The sequence below is a fragment of the Trachypithecus francoisi genome, unplaced genomic scaffold, assembly GCF_009764315.1.
Source record: "Trachypithecus francoisi isolate TF-2019V2 unplaced genomic scaffold, Tfra_2.0 Lachesis_group14, whole genome shotgun sequence".
In the NCBI taxonomy this organism is placed as follows: domain Eukaryota; kingdom Metazoa; phylum Chordata; class Mammalia; order Primates; family Cercopithecidae; genus Trachypithecus; species Trachypithecus francoisi.
The window spans coordinates 17,110,704-17,132,204 of record NW_022681459.1 but is presented as its reverse complement, the minus strand read 5'-3'; the positions used below and the strand labels follow the sequence as shown (position 1 = coordinate 17,132,204).

At 36.9% G+C, this 21,501-nt stretch overlaps 1 protein-coding gene across 1 annotated transcript in view; it reads left to right on the top strand.

The window, feature by feature from the left end:
- CLDN17 (claudin 17) overlaps positions 1-20,449 on the top strand; it is a 67,218-nt gene extending 46,769 nt beyond the window's left edge. The window contains exon 3 of the transcript XR_004442130.1: positions 20,255-20,449. The gene's annotated coding sequence lies outside the window, so the exon portion shown is untranslated. The remainder of the gene's footprint in view (positions 1-20,254) is intronic.
- Positions 20,450-21,501: the final 1,052 nt, after the last annotated feature.

Here is a 21,501-nt window from a genome sequence, read left to right as displayed (position 1 = left end):
CTGGAGTGCAGTGGCCAGATTTCAGCTCACTGCAAGCTCCGCCTCCCGGGTTTCTGCCATTCTCCTACCTCAGCCTCCCGAGTAGCTGGGACTACAGGCGCCCGCCACCTCGCCCGGCTAGTTTTTGTATTTTTAGTAGAGACGGGGTTTCACCGTATTAGCCAGGATGGTCTCGATCTCCTGACCTCGTGATCCGCCCGTCTCGGCCTCCCAAAGTGCTGGGATTACAGGCTTGAGCCACCGCGCCCGGCCCCAAGTCATTATTTTGGAAAACTCCCTACCTCTCCAACTATTCCCTCCTCTTTGATGTCACATCCTCCCGCCATCTCCTAATGGTGAACATGACTAAACCATTTATCAGTTGTCCTCTACTTTTCTTTCTCTGCTCTGTTTTTCTTAGTGAGCCTACTTACTTAGACTTTACAGTTTCCATTTTAATGTCCCCTTTTCCAAATCAATATCACCATCCTAACTTCATTCTGATTGATAATTGCAATCACCTTTATGACATTTCCCCCTCAGAGGACGGACCCCCAAGTTTATCTTATTAGTCCAGGCACTGACTTCCTTGTCTTTCCCCCTTAGCAAGATTTTCCCTAGTTTCTCCAATTCTGTTACTGGAAACATCAGACTCCAGGCACCAAATATGGAAAGCTACAATGGATTGTAGGGTCTTTCATTTTTATTATTTAAGTTGCCACCAAACTCATTGTATTAATAATGTCTCCCCTGTTTGACCTTTTTTCTCATTTTCTCTGCTTTCACCCTAGCACCAGCTCTAATGAACTCACATGTGGAAAGTGACAAGATCTCTTAACTTTAGTGTTCCTAAAGTCATGTCGTCTTGCACACTCAGCAAATTTACATTTCACAAAGTAGGTTTTTATCATGCCATTTCCTTTATCAACACCTTCATTACCTATTGGACCAAGTCTGCACCTCCATCCCTTATGTGTTGCACCAAGCTCTACGGGGCACTTTAGTTCCATTTTCCTAGTCTAGACTCTTCACAGCTCTCAACTTTTGGCCTCACTTCAGACTAGCTGGTCTCCATAAGACATATGAGTCATAGGCACCCTTGTTGCTAAGCCATTGATCTTATTTTTCCTCTTTCAGAATTCTTCACCTGCCTCAAATCCTACATATTCTTTGGAGTGTATTTAGAAAACTTCAGTGAAACTAAAATTTCTCATTATTTGTCCATTGATCTGGATATTTAAATGTATATTAAATTTAGTCTTTCTTTATGTACATTTCATATGATTACACTATTTGTTTCTACAATTTAGCATATCTTGCTACCTTTTTAAAATGTAAGGAATTTAAAGACTGATTATTTTACATACTTCTGTCACTACCTAGGATATTTCAGAAAATAACATAGTTATCTAATAAGTACTTGTTGAAAAGAGTAGTATGAAATCAAAGAATTTGTTAAGATAGTGTCACAAGAGCTAATCATCATTCGTAATTCTGGAACTGACTAGACTATGCGGAGACATGTATGTGATTTCTTAAAAAGAGAAAGAACATCAAAAGCTAGGCTGTTCAATGTGATCTTTGACACTACAGGTCTTTGGAATTTTCTCTTGAAGCATAAAATTAATCATAGAAACCTGGACAGAAATATATGAAGTGAGATGATTTCTTCCCAATGTCAGAGAGCTCAAAGCAAAAGAATAAACAATATTATTTTGATAAGAACCACACATATACACACACACAGGTGCAGCAGTATAAAGATTTTGAATCTTACTATTCCTCTGGTGCTTTCAAATTAAGATGGCTTAAGAAAGAGCCAGGCCATTTATTTAAGATAAAGATCCCTTCATGGGAAAATCAGAAGGCAGTGCTTATCCCAGACATGCACAAGTTTTCCAATGTGACCTAAAACATAATAATTCTATTTCAGAACAAAAGTAGTGTTTGTATTGCAGGGTAGCTCCACATAAAACAAAAGTAAATGGGACCCATAGCAATTTGGAAAAGAGCCGAGTTTCTAGCAGTTCCTTTTTTTATGGAACAGAAAGAGGGATGCACAAAGCTGTAGCAACTCAAAAATGTACACTGTGAATTATCTGAGGGGTTTAATAGACTCTATTTTCTCAAATTATGTTACCCTCTTGTACGGCACTCTAAGAGATGCACTATTTTTTAAGTTTGGGGTACAACAGATGCTTTGGTGTGCTGTATGTTGGTGTCCTCAGGATGCATTTCCCAAACCATCTGAATTTTAAGAAAAACATTAGAGAATATGATTAAAACACCAAATACAGGCACACATTGCTTCATTGCACTTCACTTAATTGTGTTTCACAGAACTGCATTTTTTAAAAAATGAAGGTTTGTGACAACCCTGTGATGAGCAAGTCGACAGGTGCCGGTTTCCCAACAGCATGTGCCCATGTTGTGTCTCTGTGTCACATTCAGGTAATTCTCACAATATTTCAGACTTTTTCATTATTATTATATCTGCTATGGTGAGCTGTGATCAGTGATCACTGATAATGCCATTGCAATTGTTTTGCGGCACCACAAACCATGCCCATATAAGATGACAGCCTCAATTGATGAATGTTGTGTTCTGACAGCTCCACTGACCAGCCATTTCCTCCTTTCTTCCTCTCCTAGGGCCTCCTTATCCCCGGAGGCACAATCATATTAAAAATAGGCCAGTTAACAACCCTTCAATGGCCTCTACATGTTCAGGTAAAAGGAAGAGTTTCACGTCTCATTTTAAATCAAAAGTTAGAAATAATTAAGTTTAGTGAGGATGTCAAAAGCCAAGACAGACCAAAAGGTAGGCCTCTTGTAGCAGTCAGCCAAATTGTAAATACAAAAGAAATGTTATTGAAGAAAATTTAAATACTCCAGTGAACACACAAATTATAATGAAGGGAAACCGTCTTACTGCTGATGTGTAGAAATTTTTAATGATCTGGATGGAAGATTAAACAAGGCTAATCTAGAGCAAGAGCCTCACTCTTATAAATTCTACAAATGCCGAAAAAGTTGAGGAAGCTGCAGAAAAAAGTTGGAAGCTAGCGAAGGTCGGTTAATGAGGTTTAAGGAGAGAAGCCATCTCCATAACATAGAAATGCAAGATGAAGCAGCAAGTGCTGGCGTAGAAGCTGCAGCAAGTTTTCTAGAACTACCTAAGGTAACTGATGAAGAAGGACTACACTAAACAATAGGTTTCAATGTACACAAAAAGGGCTCCTGTTGGAATAAAATGCCATCCAAGACGTTGCTAGAGATACATCAATTCTTGGCTTCAATACTTCAAAGGACAGGCTGACTCTCTTGTTTGGGGCTAATGCATCCAGTGACTTTAAGCCAATGTTCTTTTACAAGTCTGAAAATCTGAAGACTCTAAAGAATTGTGCTAAATCTGTTCTGCCTGTGCTCTATAAATGGAACAATGAAGCCTAGATGGCAGTGTATCTGTTTATAGCATGACTTACTGAATATTTTAAGTGCATGTTGAGACCTACTGCTCACAATAAAAGATGCCTTTCAAAGTGTCACTGATCATTGATGATGTACTTGATCACCCAAGAGCTCTGATGGAGATGTACAAGGAGATTAATGTTAATTTTTATGCCTGCTAACAGAACATCCATTCTTCAGCCCATGGATTCAGAAGTAATTACGACTTTCAAGTCTTATTACATAAGAAACACATTTTGTAAGGCCATACTACCATAACAATTTCTCTGATGGATCTCAGCAAAGTAAATTGAAAACCTTCTGAAAAGAATTCATCATTCTAAATGTCATCAAAAATATTCATGCTTCATGGAGGAGGTCAAAATATCAGCAATAACAGGATTTTGAAAGGAACTGATTCCAACCCTCATGGGATGACCTGGAAGAGTTCAACACTTCAGTACAGGAAGTAACTGCAGATGTGGCGAAAAACATGAAAGAACTAGAATTGGAAGTGAAGCCTGAAACGTAACTGAATTGCTATAATCTCTTTATAAAACTTTAACAGATGAGGAGTTATTTCTTATGGATGAGCAAAGAAAGTGATTTCTGGAAATGCAATCTACTTCTAGCAAAGATGCTGTGAATGTTGCTGAAATGACAACAAAGAATTGAGAATATTACATCAATTTAGTTGATAAGACAGTGACAGAGCTTAAGAGGATTGACTCTAGTTTTAAAAGAAGTTCTACTGTTGGTAAGATTCTGTCAAACAGTACTGCATGTTAGAGAGAAATCTTTCATGAAAGGAAGATTCAGTCACTGCTACAAATCTTATTGTTGTGTTTTTTAAAAAAATTGCCACAGCCACCCCAACCTTCAGCAAACACCACCCGAGCAGTCATCAGTCATCAACATCAAAGCAAGACCCTACACCAGAAAAATGGTTATGACTCACTGAAGACTCTGACTATTCTTAGAATTTTTAGTAACAAATTATTTTTAATTAAGAAATCTACACTGTTTTTTAGACATAATGTCATTACATACTTATTAGATTTCAGTATAGTATAAACATACCTTTCATAAGCATGAGAAAATAAAAAAGCTCAAGTGATTTGTTTTGTTGTGATATTTGGTTTATTGCAGTGATCTAGAATAGAACTGAACCTGCAATATCTTCAGTGTTACATTTGACTCATCAAACTTTTATCCAAATCCCTTTGTGATGATGCAAATTATTAAGTTAGGCTCTGTATTCCACTTTAGCTTTAACAAAGTTTGTGACTCTCACCATTTATTTTGAAGTATATTGCTTTAAAAAAATCAGAAATTTTCTACACTTTATAACTCATTTCAGGCCTTGGCATCCCCATATCCTTCATGAATGCCTGCAGAATGGGTTAATGCCCATGGCCAATCTAGATGTTTATTCTTGGTGAGTCTTCTCAAGACCTCTACAAATGAGAGCTGTACATAATTTGCTAAACATGCCCCCACAACTCCCGTGAGCTCTGCCTTAGAGTCTGCCTTCCTGCCATTAAGCAAACTGACATTCTCATGGGGCTCCCTGGGCCACACCTTGAATATGCTGTTTTGGTTAATTCTACTCCAATCCTAACATACTTACCTCTAGCATCTCATCACCCATGGAGACTGCTATGGGCTGAATTGTTCCCCGTTAACCCCCATGTTCATATGTTGAAGTCCTAACCTTCAGAACCTCAGAATCTGGCTGCATTTGGGACAGGACGTTTAAAGAGGGAGGTAGTTTAAAAAGAGTTTGTACAGGTGAATTTTAATCCAATATGATGAATGTCCTTTAAGAAGAGGAGATCAAGACACAAACACATATAGAGGGAAGGTATGTGAAGACACAGGGAGAAGGTAGGCATCTTTAAGCCAAGGATGAAGCCCTCAGAAGAACCCAAACTTGCTGATAGCTTGATCTTGGACAAATTTTTGTTGTTTGAGCCACTGAGTCTCTGGTACTTTGTAATGGTAGCGCTAGCAAACTACTGCAGAGTCTCTTCTCATGCAGCTATATTCAGAAGCCTGAGAAATAACTTAGTGTTCCAGAAACCTGAGCATAAATTAGTCTGATGAGTGATTAATGCATTTAACTTTATCCTTACAGTTTTCAGAGTGAAAAAGCAAATTATATATATTAGTAACTCTTTGCATTAAAATAATAGAAAATAATAACTAACACGTAGTGAGCAATTTTTGTGTGTCATACATGTTTCTAAGAGTTTTACAAGCTATTCGTTTTAGATAAATTGATTATTTTGTTTGGTCCTCATAATATCCAATGTAATGAGTACCACTATTACTTACAGTTTACAGATGAGAAAACTGAGACAAATAAAAGAATGTTGGAACATGGTATCAAATACAGTAGTTTAACTCAAAAGCACATATTATAACTTTAGTGCTATCCAGCTTCATTATTAGATACATAATTTTAATTTTTCATAGATATGTTCACATATTGTTTCCACTGCCTTGCAAATAAAAAAACTATCCTAGATACTTATCCTGGAAGTATAAAATCTCAACACTCTCTTAACTAGGTATTTTTCAGGAACAAATCAGATTTGGTCTTCTAAAGTTTGAGTTGACCATAAATTTGAGTTTGGGGTTTTTTTTCTCCTTTTCGGTCTATATCCTTGCCATTTTTAGACATCTGTATCAAAAATAAATGTGTCTATGTTTATTTATGCATTTATTTATCCCAACTATTGAAGTAAAAATAATTCTTGGTCTCAGGTTTAATCTTACCAGGGTAATAAAAAAATTACTAACTAACAAAAGGAGAAAGAAGGAAAGAATGAGGAAACAGAAGAAAGAGAAGAAAAAGAAAAAAGTTATGCACGTATTCATTTGATTTTACTTTAGGCAAAAACAATCACCTATAAGCTACATATAACAGAGAATATTGTTGAAGAATTGGCAATCCCTCTACAAAAGTACAGGTTCAATTTGGAGTGTACCCGCCACACTAAAATGGTCTCTCCAAGGGGATTCATACATAGCCTTGGTATTCAAGGTCTCCAGCTATCTAGTATGAAGATGCATTAAGGAGACTCTTCAGTGGGTTCTTGTCAGAAAACTGAGTGCTTCATAAAATTCCAACTATTTTAAGCTTCAATGGCAGTGAGAATATAGAACATTTTGTTCACCTCTTCAATTGCTTCAGAAGTATTATCAAACTCCGTAAATGACAAAGACTGGGTTAGATGCATTCTACGAACAGCTGGTCATGGGACTATGCCTCATATAGGCCAAAAAAAAATATTTCAGTAATGCAGTTTCACTTTAAGAGAAATAGTGACTGAAGCAATTCATTTTAATAGTATCTTCAGACATTTTAAGAGAGGATCTAACAACAACGTGTTATGGAATCCTAGGGCCTACGGTTGGAATAAACACAAATGCCTCCTGGTCAGAACCATCACACATTATGTAAGACTATCTGTGTGGAAGAGTTCAGAGTCTTCTTTCTGCTCCTTGAGTCACTCTACAACTTTGAAAAAGATCATAAAAATCTTTATGTTGGAAAAACCATCGTTTTATCATTTTTATGTATTAACTCTAAATTCTCTCTAGTTATGAACATAACTCAATCTTCTATTGGGCTATTCTTCAAAAATGTAAAAGAGCCATTATGTTTCCTTGAAGTCATCTATTAGTTATATCAACACTCTGATTTCTTCAACTCTTCCTCTATGAAATACTTTCTAGAATGTTTACATTCTGTCAATCCTTCTTTATAAATATTTATTTGAATTTGTCATTTTTTCAATGCAGCATTCAACATTAAATCTGATTCTGACATGGGATAGGCTACATGCTGAGTTTACTATCTTTTGCAATCTAATTGCTCATTGCTGTACAGTAAAATTCATGAACTGTGCTTTCCAGTTAGATTTATCCAAATGTAAATGAAATTGGCCAGAGGAAAAAAGTACTCTCATAAGTTTAATTACTTAAGAATATATGTCTATATAATTTATTGATTATTCCTTCTTTCATGGTGTCAGCTATTACCTGTTCACCCATCTTCTTTATAATTTTTACTTTCTTATATTTTATGCCTTCTTACCTCAAAATGAATAAACCCTAATATAATCTGAAAATAAGATTATAAAAATGACAATGTACAAAAAAAGTACACATATGTTTATAACATGTTTATAACTTAAATAATTTTGCTTTTATTTTTAAGAGAAATCCAGGAATAATACACTAATAAGGATGAAATACATTATATAAGTCATGCTCTTATTAAACATGCTGGTTTTAGCAAACATTTTAAAAGTTAAAACAGTCTAAGGAATGAGTTTTTTTTTTTTAGAAAAATCAATGAATTCATTGTGATACTTTTAAGGAAAATTAAGTTAACAAAACTAAGCTTTCACATTTTGAAAATACTATTTTGAATCTTTTAGCTTGGGGGTTATAGACATTGTTTTCATCTAATTGAAGGTTTGGTAAAGAAGACCAAAGCATACTAGCAATATACCTGAACCCTTATATTTTTTCCTATAGCAGTAGTTAAACAGAGAAAACAACCTGAATAATCTACAGTGGCAATTAACATACTTTTAACATTCATCCTCTTTGAAGTTCTAGTAATTACATTTCTAATATGCATGTATTAAGCATATTTTAATTGTGTAAGAAATAATATTTGTGTGAAGAATGAAAAAGACAAAAGATGCATGGGTAAATGTTTATGATCTTACATTTGGCAAAAGTTTCTTAGATATGGCACCGAAAGCATAATCAACAAAAGAAAACATAGAAAAATTGGACTTTTTCACAATTAAAAACTTCTGTTTTTCAAAAGGCACTATCAGGAAAGTGAAAAGACAGTCCAAATAATAGGAGAAAATATCTGCAAATTTTGTATGATAGAAAACTTATATCCAGAATATATAAAGAACTCTACAACTCAATAATTAAAGACACAGTTTAAAAAGTGCAAAGTATCTGTATAGATATTTCTCCACAGAAAGTGTGCTTTATAAAGTGTGCTATATAAACAGATGTGCTTATATACACAACTGGCTAATAAGCACATAAAAAGATGCTTAACAGCATTAGTCATCAAAGAAATGCAAATCAAGACCACAGTGAGATAATACTTCATACGAACTGGGATGGCTAGAATCAAAGTAGATAATAACAAGTGTTTGTGAGGATATGAAGAAATTGAGCCCTTATACATTGTTGCTGGGAAATGGGGATGAAAAACATCTGGCAATTCCGTGAACAATTAGACACAGAACTACCATATGACCCAGCAATTCCAGTCCTTGGTATATACCCAAGAGAAATGAAACCTATATTTACAAATGAAAATATGTACCCATATGTTTATAACAGTATTATTCAGTATTAATAGCCAATAGGTGGAAACATCTCAAATGTCCATCAATGAATAAATGGATAATCAATATGTAGTCTATGATAAATGTAATACATTTTCCCATAAAAAGGAAAGAAGTACTGATACATGGTACAATATGGATGAACCTTGAAACCAGGCAAAGTGAAGGAAGCCAATTGCAGAAGATCACACATTACATAATCATATTATATTACTGAATTATATACACTCATGTGAAAGTCCAGTATATAATTACATTCATATGAAAGTCCAGAATAGAGACAGAAAGTAGATTAGAGTTGCTTAGGGCTAGAGAAAGGATGGGAATACAGGGGTTGATAACTAAAAAGTACATGGTTTCTTCATGTGATGATGATCTAAAACTAGGAGTGGTCATAGGTGCACATATCTATAACTATATGTCATATAAATTCAATTGTATAATTTAAATAGATGTATTGTATTGAGTTATATCTCAATAAAGCTGTTAAACAAATTTTTGAGAAAGAAAAACAAGTATGGAAAATTTATTTAACCAGATATTAAGACCTGTAGAGCTATCAAAGATAGTGTGATAGTGATGCAAAGATGGACAGATTGACCTGTTGAAAAGAATAGAGAATGTAACAAACACGTATGAATGCTGACTTCACAATGAATACTGTACTGCAGAACAGTAGAGAAACAGTCTTTTAAATAAATAGAGCTGGGTCAAAAAAAAAAAAGAAAAAAAGAATTGAATAAATAGGACATTGACTCTATTTTCAAAGATCCCACAGTCTTGTTCCATCTTCATAAATCATAAAGACAAGCTCTGGTATTTAAAGGAAAAATTAACTCAACATTCTGACTTAGAATTCTCTTCTTCATCCTATGTGAACCTACCCAAATACTGTGAGACTGCAAAGAGACATTCAAAGTAATTTTAGCATAATTGAATAACTTACAGAATATTCTATTAATTATTTTAAGTACTTCTTTTTCTGTACATTTAAAAAAAAAGAAATTGCTCTGAAAGAATAAAGCCCAAAGTGTTAGGTCTAGTCTTTAGTTTCATTACTCCCTCTCTACCACTTTTCCTGGGTAAAATGATTTTTGGCATTTAAGTTCTCTTACTACCTACAGTGTTTTACCATAATCATTCTGCTGCCTCCTAAGAACCATACTGTCAACTTTAAATGTGATAAGCAGCCTCGTAAACTCAGAGGTTTCCTTAATTTCATGCAGTGACTTTTTATGGTTTTCCCAACATGCAAATTGAATGCTTTATTCAGTTGCAAATGGTTTTGGAATAGGTTTTTGCATCAAATATGAGCGAAAGTCAATAATATGTAATGAAGTGCTAGCATGTTACTACTTATGAGCATTAAGGCCGGATTTCTGCCAAGATTATCATACAAGTATACCATGTATCAGAGGCAGATTATTTATCTTTATAATGTAATAGGTGTGTGTGTGTATAAGCTTGTTGTGCCCTCTGTAGAACTTAAGGCAAGCAGCTTCTCTCTCTCTATGGCCACATTTAGTACATCTAGTTCCTTAATTGAAGTTTCAGCCATTTTATCTACCTTATTTTTGCACAGCCTTATTCAAAACAAGCTTAGAAATGTTGAATGTATTTAGAAAGTAATGTACCAATACTGATCAAAGTTTAACATGTTTCTGACATTTAGCACTGTAATTTCTCTTGTGGCAGATTATCTTATAATCTAAAAGTAAGAAAAGGACTATCTAAGTAAAAATAGTTTTTATATTATTACCTATGTCAATAAAATAAATAAATATTAGCCTGTGTTTGATACTGTGAGCCGGGGCTGAGGCAGTGGATTATAAGCAAATTATATCTTATCTATCTGATAAAATATTATAACTATGAAAATAGTTATTATGAAGTTTATATAAAAACTGAGAAATGTTTAAGATGTATAGGTGTTTATACTAAAATTTCCCTTTAATAATAATCATGCAAGCTTTCTTTCATTGGATGCTAAAGACAGAACATTGAATCAAATTTTTTAAATGTTTAATAATATATTTGATAGTTGTATCATATTTTCCACAATACAGCACAATTAAAATTACATTTTTGGTGAATAATTATCAGGTTTTAGCCATTCAATACCAAATCTTTCTTGTTACTCAATATTCCTCTTGAAGGAATCCTTTTATGTATAGACTTTGGAAGCAATGGCCATGGACATTTTCTTTCTTTCTTTTTTTTTTTTTTTTTTTTTTTTTTGAGACAAGGTCTTGCTCTGTCACCCAGGCTGGCGTATAGTGGTGTGATTATAGCTCACTGCAGCCTCAAACGCCTGGGCTCAAGCAATGCACCCACTTCAGCCTCCCTAGTAGCTGGGACTACAGACATGTGCCACCTTACTCAGCAATTTTTTTAAAAAAGTTATTTTGTAAGCCTGGCACGGTGGCTCACACCTCTGTCCCCAGCACTTTGGGAGGCTGAGGCAGATGGATCACAAGGTCAGGAGTTCAAGATCAGCCTGGCCAATATGGTGAAACCCCGCCTCTACTAAAACTACAAAAATTAGCTGGGCGTGGTGGTGGGCACCTCTAGTCCCAGTTACTTGGGAGGCTGAGGCAGGAGAATTGCTTGAACCTGGGAGGCAGAGGCTGCAGTGAGCCAAGACTGCGCCACTGCACTCCAGCATGGGCGACAGAGGGAGATTCGTCGTCTCAAAACAAAACAAAACAAAAGTTATTTTGTAGAGATGGGGGTCTCACTGTGCTAACCAGCTGGTCTCAAACTCCTGACCTCAAGCGATCTTCTAGCTTCTGCTTTCCAAAGTGCCTTAATTATAGGTATGAGCCACTATGCCTGGCCTAGTGACCATTTCAAAGGGAAGATTCGACGGCAGCAGATCACGAGGTCAGGAGATTGAGGCCAAACTGTCTAACATGGTGAAGCCCCGTCTCTATTAAAAATACAAAAAAATTAGCTGTGCATGGTGGCATGTGCCTGTAGTCCTGGCTACTCAGGAGGCTGAGGCAGGGGAATGGCTTGAACCCGGGAGGCAGAGGTTGCAGGGAGCCGAGATTGTGTCACTGCACTCCAGCCTGGGCAACAGAACAAGACTCTGTCTCAATGGAAAAAAAAAAAAAGGCAAGTCTGTCCCAATGTTTCCACACCCTGGCACTGTCAGGTAGAAAGCATTTGAATGAGGATTAGGCAAGCTCAGGCTCTCCCTCTAGATTTTGAATCCTGAATATATTTTATAACAGTAAGAAGCTGGTTGGAGATCAAGTTTCACAAAAGCAGTGCCAGTTAATCCAGACATTTTTATTAACGTGAATTTTATTATGAGAAAAATAAACACTCTAGAACTCTTCATATTTTGCCTGTCTTTCCCAGCCTTTCTCTTTTCACCGTAAGAAATCTTGAATTTTTTCCATTACTCATAACCTAAGAATTTTTTTCTGATCCGTAGGCACACAAGAGACTTCAAGTATTAAAGTTGTTCTCAAGTGCATATGTTACGGAAAATAATACATAGGAATTGATAAAGGAGAAACTTCAAACAAGCAGGGGAATGTTGCAGTGAGATAAGGAAAGCAGGAAAAAAGAAATCAAAATCAAGGAAACCGGACTAAGAAGACTAAGTTTATAAATTCAGTGTACAAACAGTATGAAGGAAATCAGAGTTTAAGTGAGCTACTTTAGGTAAGCAAGGTGAGCTTCAGTGAGCCTAAGCAGAAGCTATTTGAATTTGAGAAAATGAAGACCCTATTCCACCTTAAGATTTTGCTATGCTATACTGGAGAAGGTCTCTGTTTTTCTTTTGTATTTGGTTTTGTTTTAGTCTTCTTTAATTAATATATGTTTTTGTCAGGGAAAGTAGAGGTGTTTGTTGACGACGACATTGTTATTCTTCTTGTTTTATGCTCAGGTACACTAGAAAGGAGATTGCAAGGCAGAACAGACTGATTTATTTTTGTGTTGTTTTTCTTTTAACCCTAGAGTCATGTTCTGATCTCATATAGGAAAAAAGGTATTGGATAAAACTACAGGATTCGTTGGACAAGGGAATGGAAACATACACACTTAGAACTTTCTAGAGTCTAGATGAGAACATTTAAGTCAGAGTCAAGCAGTGGGTCATTCCCTCCATCCAACCATAGTTTATCACAGAACTTTGCCAGCCTGAAACATCTAGGTAGCTATCTCTAGAGAAATACTTTGCTCAGTGGAGTCATAGGAATGTCATTCTACCTGGCTGAACAGCTTACTCATGGAGGAACTAGCATGGTGGCTTTAGTCAATTATTTCCAGAAAGTTCCTTATTGTCCTTGGTTTCTAAGAAGAAAACACAAGAGGTTTTCCTAAATACAATTGAGGAAAACTCTGAGAAAAGAAATTAAGTTCTGAAATAGCCAGAGGGAGACTCCAAACTAATAAAATTAAGGGATTAATATCAATGTAAACCTTTTGTTTAGACAAAACATAAAACAGGGGGTCATTTTCCATTACACTGATGCTAAATTATGCTATTATTTTATTATGGTAGGCTACATTTCGCTAAGCTCTACCAGCTTGAAAATATAGCACAAAGGAAGCCTCAAAACTGCGTCAGTCTTCTGTATCACACCAGGCCATCCTCGTGATACCAGACTCATGGAAAGCACTACCTGGACCAAACACTGCCCATGCCGTGGCTTTTCCAAAGGGCTTTTATGTGTTCCCAAATGTAGGTCTTCTGGCTGTCACGTTTTTGCACTCTAGGTTGAATAGGGGCCTAGATTTCTTCATAACAGGATTACAGTCTTTGCTGCTACCATACAGTTTCACAGTTTATCTCTGACTCTCTTGCTAGGACCCAAGACATTGAGGTCTCCGCATGCTTCTTCTTTGTGGGCTGTTAGCTTCTGGGTCATTACAATGCTAACAGCTTGTAGCACTTGCTCCTCAGGCTCCCATGCACCAGCATCCCTTTCACTCTCTGTGACCCAGTGAGCTTCCACACCACCTCTTCAATAAAGAAACTTATTTGCTGCCCTCTACCACTACTTCTATTGATTCGAGTACCTGTGACCTCAATGTTTTCAGGAAGATTAAGCATTTAACACTGTTACAGAGCATCTTACTCATTGGATCCTCTGAAATCCCTGCCTACGACTACCTGGCCCTCATATCAATACAGCCCTATTTCCTAGCCTCCCATTTTCTATTTCTTTCTGAAAATTGTCTCTCAGGTTTGTAAGGGGAACCAGAAGGACAATGCGTTCAGTTCAAAAGCATAGTTTTCTTTGAACAGGTTCAAAAAATATTTTAGATCAAGATAATGTAATTCTTATACTAGCAAGGAACAGTTTTTCTAAAAAAAAAATGACTTCAAAAGCATGGTCAGGAAGACTCATTCCTTTGCAACACACTTGATAGTGAGCATGAGGTGGCTAATGAAGAGGTTAAATTAAGGCCTTATATGGAGCTACAGTCCCTATGATATTTTTCTCTCTCCATTGTACCCAGCAGGACATTGCCCTTCTCCACTAGAGACTGTGGAACCTGCTTTCCCATCAGTGCAGGCCACAGAGAGAAAAACAAGTGCTGGACACACATGGCTGAACTCTCAGATTTGCAAAACACAGACCTGGAGCCCTCCCAGATGAGTAATGAACGCTGCAAGCTATCAGTTTTGTCAAGGCTGTGGGAGAAAACAAACCTCCCTAACAATAGCAGAGGGCTGATGCTGAAAGGGAAGTGTCAACAATGCACACACAGCCTGAGAACACATCCACAGCACATGTTATCTATAGGACCTTGCATAAGAAGCTGTTAGGTTGGCGCAAAAGTCATTGCTGTTTTGCCGTGGAACGTAATGTGATTAAATTAAAAATAATGGCAAAAACCGCAATGACTTTTGCACCGACCTAATAACATCCCAGCATAGATCAACCTCAGGAAAGAGCAGGGTGGAGCACTTAAAAAAGCATTTGTGTGACCTGACAAGAGGAAAACTTAGGTATAACATTTTCTACCAATTCAACAATGAGAAGAAATAGGATTTTACATCCGAATCTGTTCTTTTATCCTTACTTTATATTCTTTATTTTGTGTGGTATTAAAAATATTGGCCGGGCGCGGTGGCTCAAGCCTGTAATCCCAGCACTTTGGGAGGCCGAGACGGGCGGATCACGAGGTCAGGAGATCGAGACCATCCTGGCTAACACGGTGAAACCCCGTCTCTACTAAAAAAATACAAAAAAAAATTAGCCGGGCGAGATGGCGGGCGCCTGTAGTCCCAGCTACTCGGGAGGCTGAGGCGAGAGAATGGCGTAAACCCGGGAGGCAGAGCTTGCAGTGAGCTGAGATCCGGCCACTGCACTCCAGCCTGGGCGACAGAGCGAGACTCCGTCTCAAAAAAAAAAAAAAAAATATTTTACACGTATTATAAAAGAATGGAAGTAGCTGAACGGTTATCTTCTTGTAGCACCAGTCCTGAGGTTGAGAGGGAGACTGAGGAGACCTACAGAACTTAAGGGAGGCTTGGCTGGAATGGAAATACGGCAGCTTCATTATTTCAGGAGGCAACAAAATGAAAAACAAAAGAAACGAAAATAATGGGGCTTGCTGAATTTTTTTGTTACTTAGGCTTTTGAATGTGAATTTTAGCCCTTAGGAGATTGTGTGTGTGTGTGTGTGTGTGTGTGTGTGCGCTTATGCATGTATTTGTAGTTTCACTCACTAGGGGTAAACTGGCCTTCCTTTCTTCCTGCTTTTCCTTCCAATGTTTTCTTTAACTTGTGCCTTAGACTAAAGTTCACTGTGACTGCCAGGTCTGAAGGCAGAGGGAGCAGTACAAACTGGATGGTTCTAACTTTAATGTAGATGGATAGGAGGAGGAGTCCTGGGCAAAGGTCTCAAACTGGATGGTACAAGCAGTACAAACTGGATGGTTCTAACTTTAATGTAGATGGATAGGAGGAGGAGTCCTGGGCAAAGGTCTCAAACTGGATGGTACAAGCAGTACAAACTGGATGGTTCTAACTTTAATGTAGATGGATAGGAGGAGGAGTCCTGGGCAAAGGTCTCAAACTGGATGGTACAAGCAGTACAAACTGGATGGTTCTAACTTTAATGTAGATGGATAGGAGGAGGGAACGGGCAAACAAGTGAGTAAAGCAACTTCTCTATCAACAGGATCCAGCTCCTACTCCACTCTGGTGAATTATTTTCTGAGATTCTAGGTTTTCTACAAGAGTCAAGATACTTGGATTTTTATCTAAAATTTCTCTTACTGTGAAATGTTGGTTTCTTCTTTTTTTAGAAAATGGACTCAGCCAAATAAAATAAATAAATATTTGAGTTCCCGGGCCTGCAGTTTTGATCACTTGTCTGGGCCAAGAGCTACTTCCCAGTGGCAACCAATGTTAGGAGAGAGGTGCTAGAGATTGACACAGATGAACTTGAAATAGATGGCATTTTAGTGAGGAGAGGTTGAAGTGAAAAGCCAAGGATGCTAGATCCAAAACTAGAGGGTGGGAAGGGGACACTAGAGGACATTTCTGACCTTAAATATACTTTAGCATTCTCCTTGATAACTAACTTACCTCTTTAGTAGGGAAATAAAGAAACATGCACCTCTCTGCATAACCTGGTGCAAGGAAAAGAGAAGGAGTCCCACCTCAGTCCTTCTCCTTACTGGATGGTTTTCCAGGGGCACATCATTCTGGAGAATTAACGTTTGAATAAACTACAGTGACCCGTAAGTAGCACTGAAACAGTGCCCCAGGGGTAGAGAAAGAACCACCCAAGTTGAAGGGTACTAAGGAGAAGACAAATTAATAGGTTCAGTGAAAACAAATAATGTTCTTAACCCGTACATTACAAGATGCTGTTTTTGAAGGGAGTGAGAAAATGGACATCAGGATTGCATGTGAAATTCTGTTTGAATGTCGTTTCTAGATTCTAAGGACTTGCACAAGTTTCTAATAAGAGTCCTTTCAAGAATTCTTATGAGTAGATAGGTAGATTGATACACAGATAAACATAGAGACGGAGAGACATAGATAGAACATGATCCATTTGTTATTGCCAGGAAAAAGAAAATTATTCCCTTTCACAGAATGTTGTGATAACTAGATATATTTCTCTATTATGTCTCACACATACCCTTTCATAAGAAGTATGGATGAAACTGACAGCCATCATTCTTCGAGTTGATGAATATATATAATTAGAATGTGTGTGTGTGATTTATTGTGCAATGCAAAGCCAAATAGGAGGTAGCTCAGAGTTGTAATTTCTTGGAAGAGTAGGTTTTTCTGATTCATGAATACCTAGAGCTTGGTATTAGGTATAAGGTCCAGTAAACCTTTATTGATTTGGTTTATGCTGTTGCTACAACTGCTAACTCTAAAAGATCAATCAACTGCTCAAGACACAGCACCTAACATGGTGATTTATGGACATTTTTAGTGCTTAGTAGAACTGCTCATTAAAATCTGCTTCCAGTAAACTGTTAATTCATTATATTTTCAAATAAAATAGTAAAGCTGTTTTACCTGTTTTTGATTGCCAAAGAAATAAATGTTTCATCATAACTATTTTCAAAAAGATAGAAAAGATGTTAAAAGAAATCTAATACTAACCACAAACCCTTCACTGAGTGGTAATCTTACTCAACTGTTGAACTTTTCATTTTTTTTTTTCTTGTTGAAACAATTATTAAAAATCTGCAATAAATGTATTTATGAAAAACTTTTCCCATCATTGAACAATTTTAGGATAAATCAATAGATAGGAACTTATAAGAGTGTGTAGGCCAGGCGCGGTGGCTCAAGCCTGTAATCCCAGCACTTTGGGAGGCCGAGACGGGTGGATCACGATGTCAGGAGATCGAGACCATCCTGGCTAACACAGTGAAACCCCGTCTCTACTAAAAACACACACACAAAAATTAGCCGGGCGAGATGGCTGGCGCCTGTAGTCCCAGCTACTCGGGAGGCTGAGGCAGGAGAATGGCGTAAACCCGGGAGGCGGAGCTTGCAGTGAGCCGAGATGGCGCCACTGCACTCCAGCCTGGGCGACAGAGCAAGACTCTGTCTCAAAAAAAAAAAAAAAAAAAAAAAGAGTGTGTATACTTGTCTTTTTAAACATTTTGCCAAATTTTTCTCTGCAACTTTGTACTAGTTTTACTCCAACCAGAATTATATAAAGACTGCCCTAAATTAGACATTTAAATTTACATTTTTAGAAGATCTAATTATTAAAATATACTTAGTAAGTTAATAAATCACTTGGTAGTTTTAAAAACAGAAGTAATTAGCATGGTTTTGCAATCACATTCTTTTCATTGCTAACGTTTAGTTATAGGACTATCTTTCAATATCTGTTTTTGATGACACATATAAGCATAGATAAGTTTTAAAGAAGAAAAATATGCAGCATTAATTTCAACTTGTCTTTTGTGATTTACATATAACATTTTAGGCTAAAGCCAAATGCAGAATTTCCAGAGTAACGAACTTAGAAGAGTTCAAGAAAACTCAGATGTCTGTTTGTTTTGAAAGCCATTATCACATTACTATTTTCAAACCTATTGTGCTCACCTGAGGCTCATTTGCAGACCAAAGATGTCAGTGCTCTCTAACTTAATCAGTGAAAAGAAAATAATTACTATTGTTATGCCAGAGGCTTGAATAAGATTTTTTTTTAAGTCTCATTTTCTTTCACTCAAATTGAAAATTAGACTTCACACAATAATTAGTTTATTTTATATCATGGACTTTCATTATATCTAAAGAAAATGGGATGTCTCAATTCTTTGAAATATAAAGGAAATATTATCTAGTCAGAGAACAAAATGTTCCTGAAGCTCTTATTCTTCAATATGTTAAGTTATGATCAAAGAGCTCAGATTAGAATTAAATGGCAAAATAGCACAGCAAGAAGCAGATCTTGCTTCATTACTAGACTCTGGCACAGAAATCAGTTGCCTCAATTCCTTTTAGTGCAACAAGTCTTTGTGATGTTTTCACTGGGTGCCAGGTAGTCCCTACGCTCCAAGAAAGCAAGAATTCATACCAGATCCCCACACTAGGATCATACATTGTCCAGGGAGAAAGCCTACTCTAAAAACCAACCGGCAAAGCAATAGAATCTGAACAAAATTGATTTGGTGGAATGAACAGGTGCGAGCTCAGAGGAGGAGCAAGTTGCTCAGCCTGAGATTGAAGAGTGCTTCCTATAATATATGGCACTCTGGCCAAATCTTGAAGTATCTTGTTCCAACAAAGTTAACCTGAGCATGGGTGAAGAATTAAAGACAGAAAGATATCTAGCAGCTAGGCCATAAGGAGCGATGCAGTCTCAGGAATTGAATGGTTGAGTCCAAGCTTTCCAGAGACAAGGTTACTAGGCAGGTTATGAGGCATAATGGATACTGTCTGCAGAGACCGAAGGGCAAGAAGGGAATAACAAGATTGACTTGATGTTGAATCAACTATTCAATGTGTTGGCTATTTTTAAGATTACTTTCAGGACAGGTTTTAGAGATAGGAAGAAAATACCTGAATTTGGCATTTAAATACTATTGTTATGGGAAAAGAGGACTATTTGTAAATAGTTTCAACACTTTAGTGAACGTAAGATTCATCTGAGATTTTTTTAATGTATAAACTAAGACCCAGATATTATGATTCACCACATTCTGAGTGAGGCTCAGATATTTGGTGTCTAACAAATCGCTAGAGAGTGATTTTGCAGTCCACACTGCTAGGGACAAGAGTCAGAATCTCTCACAAGTCTCGGCTACCGGAGAGAATAAGGACAAAAATGATTAGGGACAGAAAGTTTCCTCCAGAATCTCCTAAGTCAACACATTAGTACTTCAAGAATTCCCAATGCCTGCCATCCCCTCAAAGATTATGGACATCAATTTCAAATAGAAAGACTCTGTCCAGTTAGGGAGGCAAAATTAATCAATTTATAATTGTATATTTTGTATTTTAATATTTCTATCTAATCATTTGTTTGAATAAAAAGACTACTTATTTGATTACAACATCAGTAAATTGAAATATGTATGTACTTCCCAAGAATAGTTATATTTCAGCCTAGATTCACCACTTTTATATTCTAATACTATGAATAAATGGATTAAAAATTAGCATTTTTAAACCTAAAACACATGCCCGTGACCCTGAAGCAGAGACAATGTATAATGCCACAACTCATATTTTCTACATATAAATTAAATAATATACAATCATAAAAAAGGGTCTGTGGAAAGATACCAGCATAAACAACCAAAAATAAAGATGAGATGGTTCTGTAGAAAAGAGTATTATTGAAATGAATGGATCAGAAAAAATATCAAAGAAAACCAAATCCAGAAGTGGCATTTATAATACAGAATTAATGAAGCACAATTGTTCTCAAATTGGAAATGTCAATGCTGATGTCTTATTTTCCAGCACAGACAGAAATTTTTAGAAATACCGTCACCACCTACTGCAAATGCCACTACTGCATAAGCTCCTGTGGGAACCGGATAAGGCTTTGCACAAAGTCGACTGCAGAGAAAGAAGAGGTCAGTGAGATCAGAAAACTGCTATGAAAAACAAACTGCACAAAGTTTCAAGAAATGAAGTTTTCTAGTCAATAAAAAAATCAGGTACACATTTTGAAAGTTCTTATTAATTTATTTTTCTAATTTTTAGCTTTAAGTAGACAACGAGTGCCAATTTTCTTACTCTTCCTCTTTCAATGGCTACTGTTTCCTCTCCGTCAATCAGAGGAGCTGGCATTCAGCCAACTGCAGGCTTCCAGCCCAGCCACACAGCTAAAGAAATCCCGAAAAGAAAAATGTATTTCCCAACCTAAGTCAGTTTCTCTCAGTGGGATTCGTTGTAAGAGTAGGTATTTGATGTATAACTCATTATATTTACCAGTTCATTAGGACAGAAAAGTATGTAAAACATACTAATAGAAAGAAAATTGGTCTAAGAAAATTAAACCAGATGCTAGTAGATATTGATATAGAGTCTACAGAGCTGGGAGGAATCAGGACTGTAGTGAACATTAGCTGCCTGGGTTGTGTACACTCTGGATGGATTTTTATTTCTAGAGGTACTGCCTCTACAAAAGCTTAAGCTGTTCCTCCTGCCTAGAGCTTCCTTGTTGTGTGCCAGTAGAGCCAAGAAAGGGCCATGTGCCCAGACAGATTGCCTCTCTGTAGACTGTGGATATGAAGATGAATGCCATACAGACTGGGAAATAGTGATTCAATTTATTTCTACAAGAGGCAGGGCTTTGACAAGAGTGAAATGGTCCCCAGTGCTCTGGTTCTTGGTCTGTTTCTGAGCCTTGCTCTGTAGACGTGGTTTCCCTTTCATTCTGTGAATTATGTGATAACTTCATTGGAATCTTTTTCTTGCGACCAAAGAAACCTGACAAAATGAGGGTACCTAGCTTTAGAGGAGGTGGGAGAAGGTCAGAGAACGGATGATGGTGAATTGAGGATGAGGTGAAAACAGCCTCTATTTTTGATTCATCAGATGGGTCTGTGCTTACCCAGGTCATATTTTTTACCATGTATTTGGAATATGACTCCTGGATTGTAGGAGATAAGCTCACTTTTTTCAATGTTAATGCTGAAGTCACTTCCCCGGGGAACCTTTCCTTAGCCTCCCAACCTAAAATTTCAATCCCTGCCACTTGA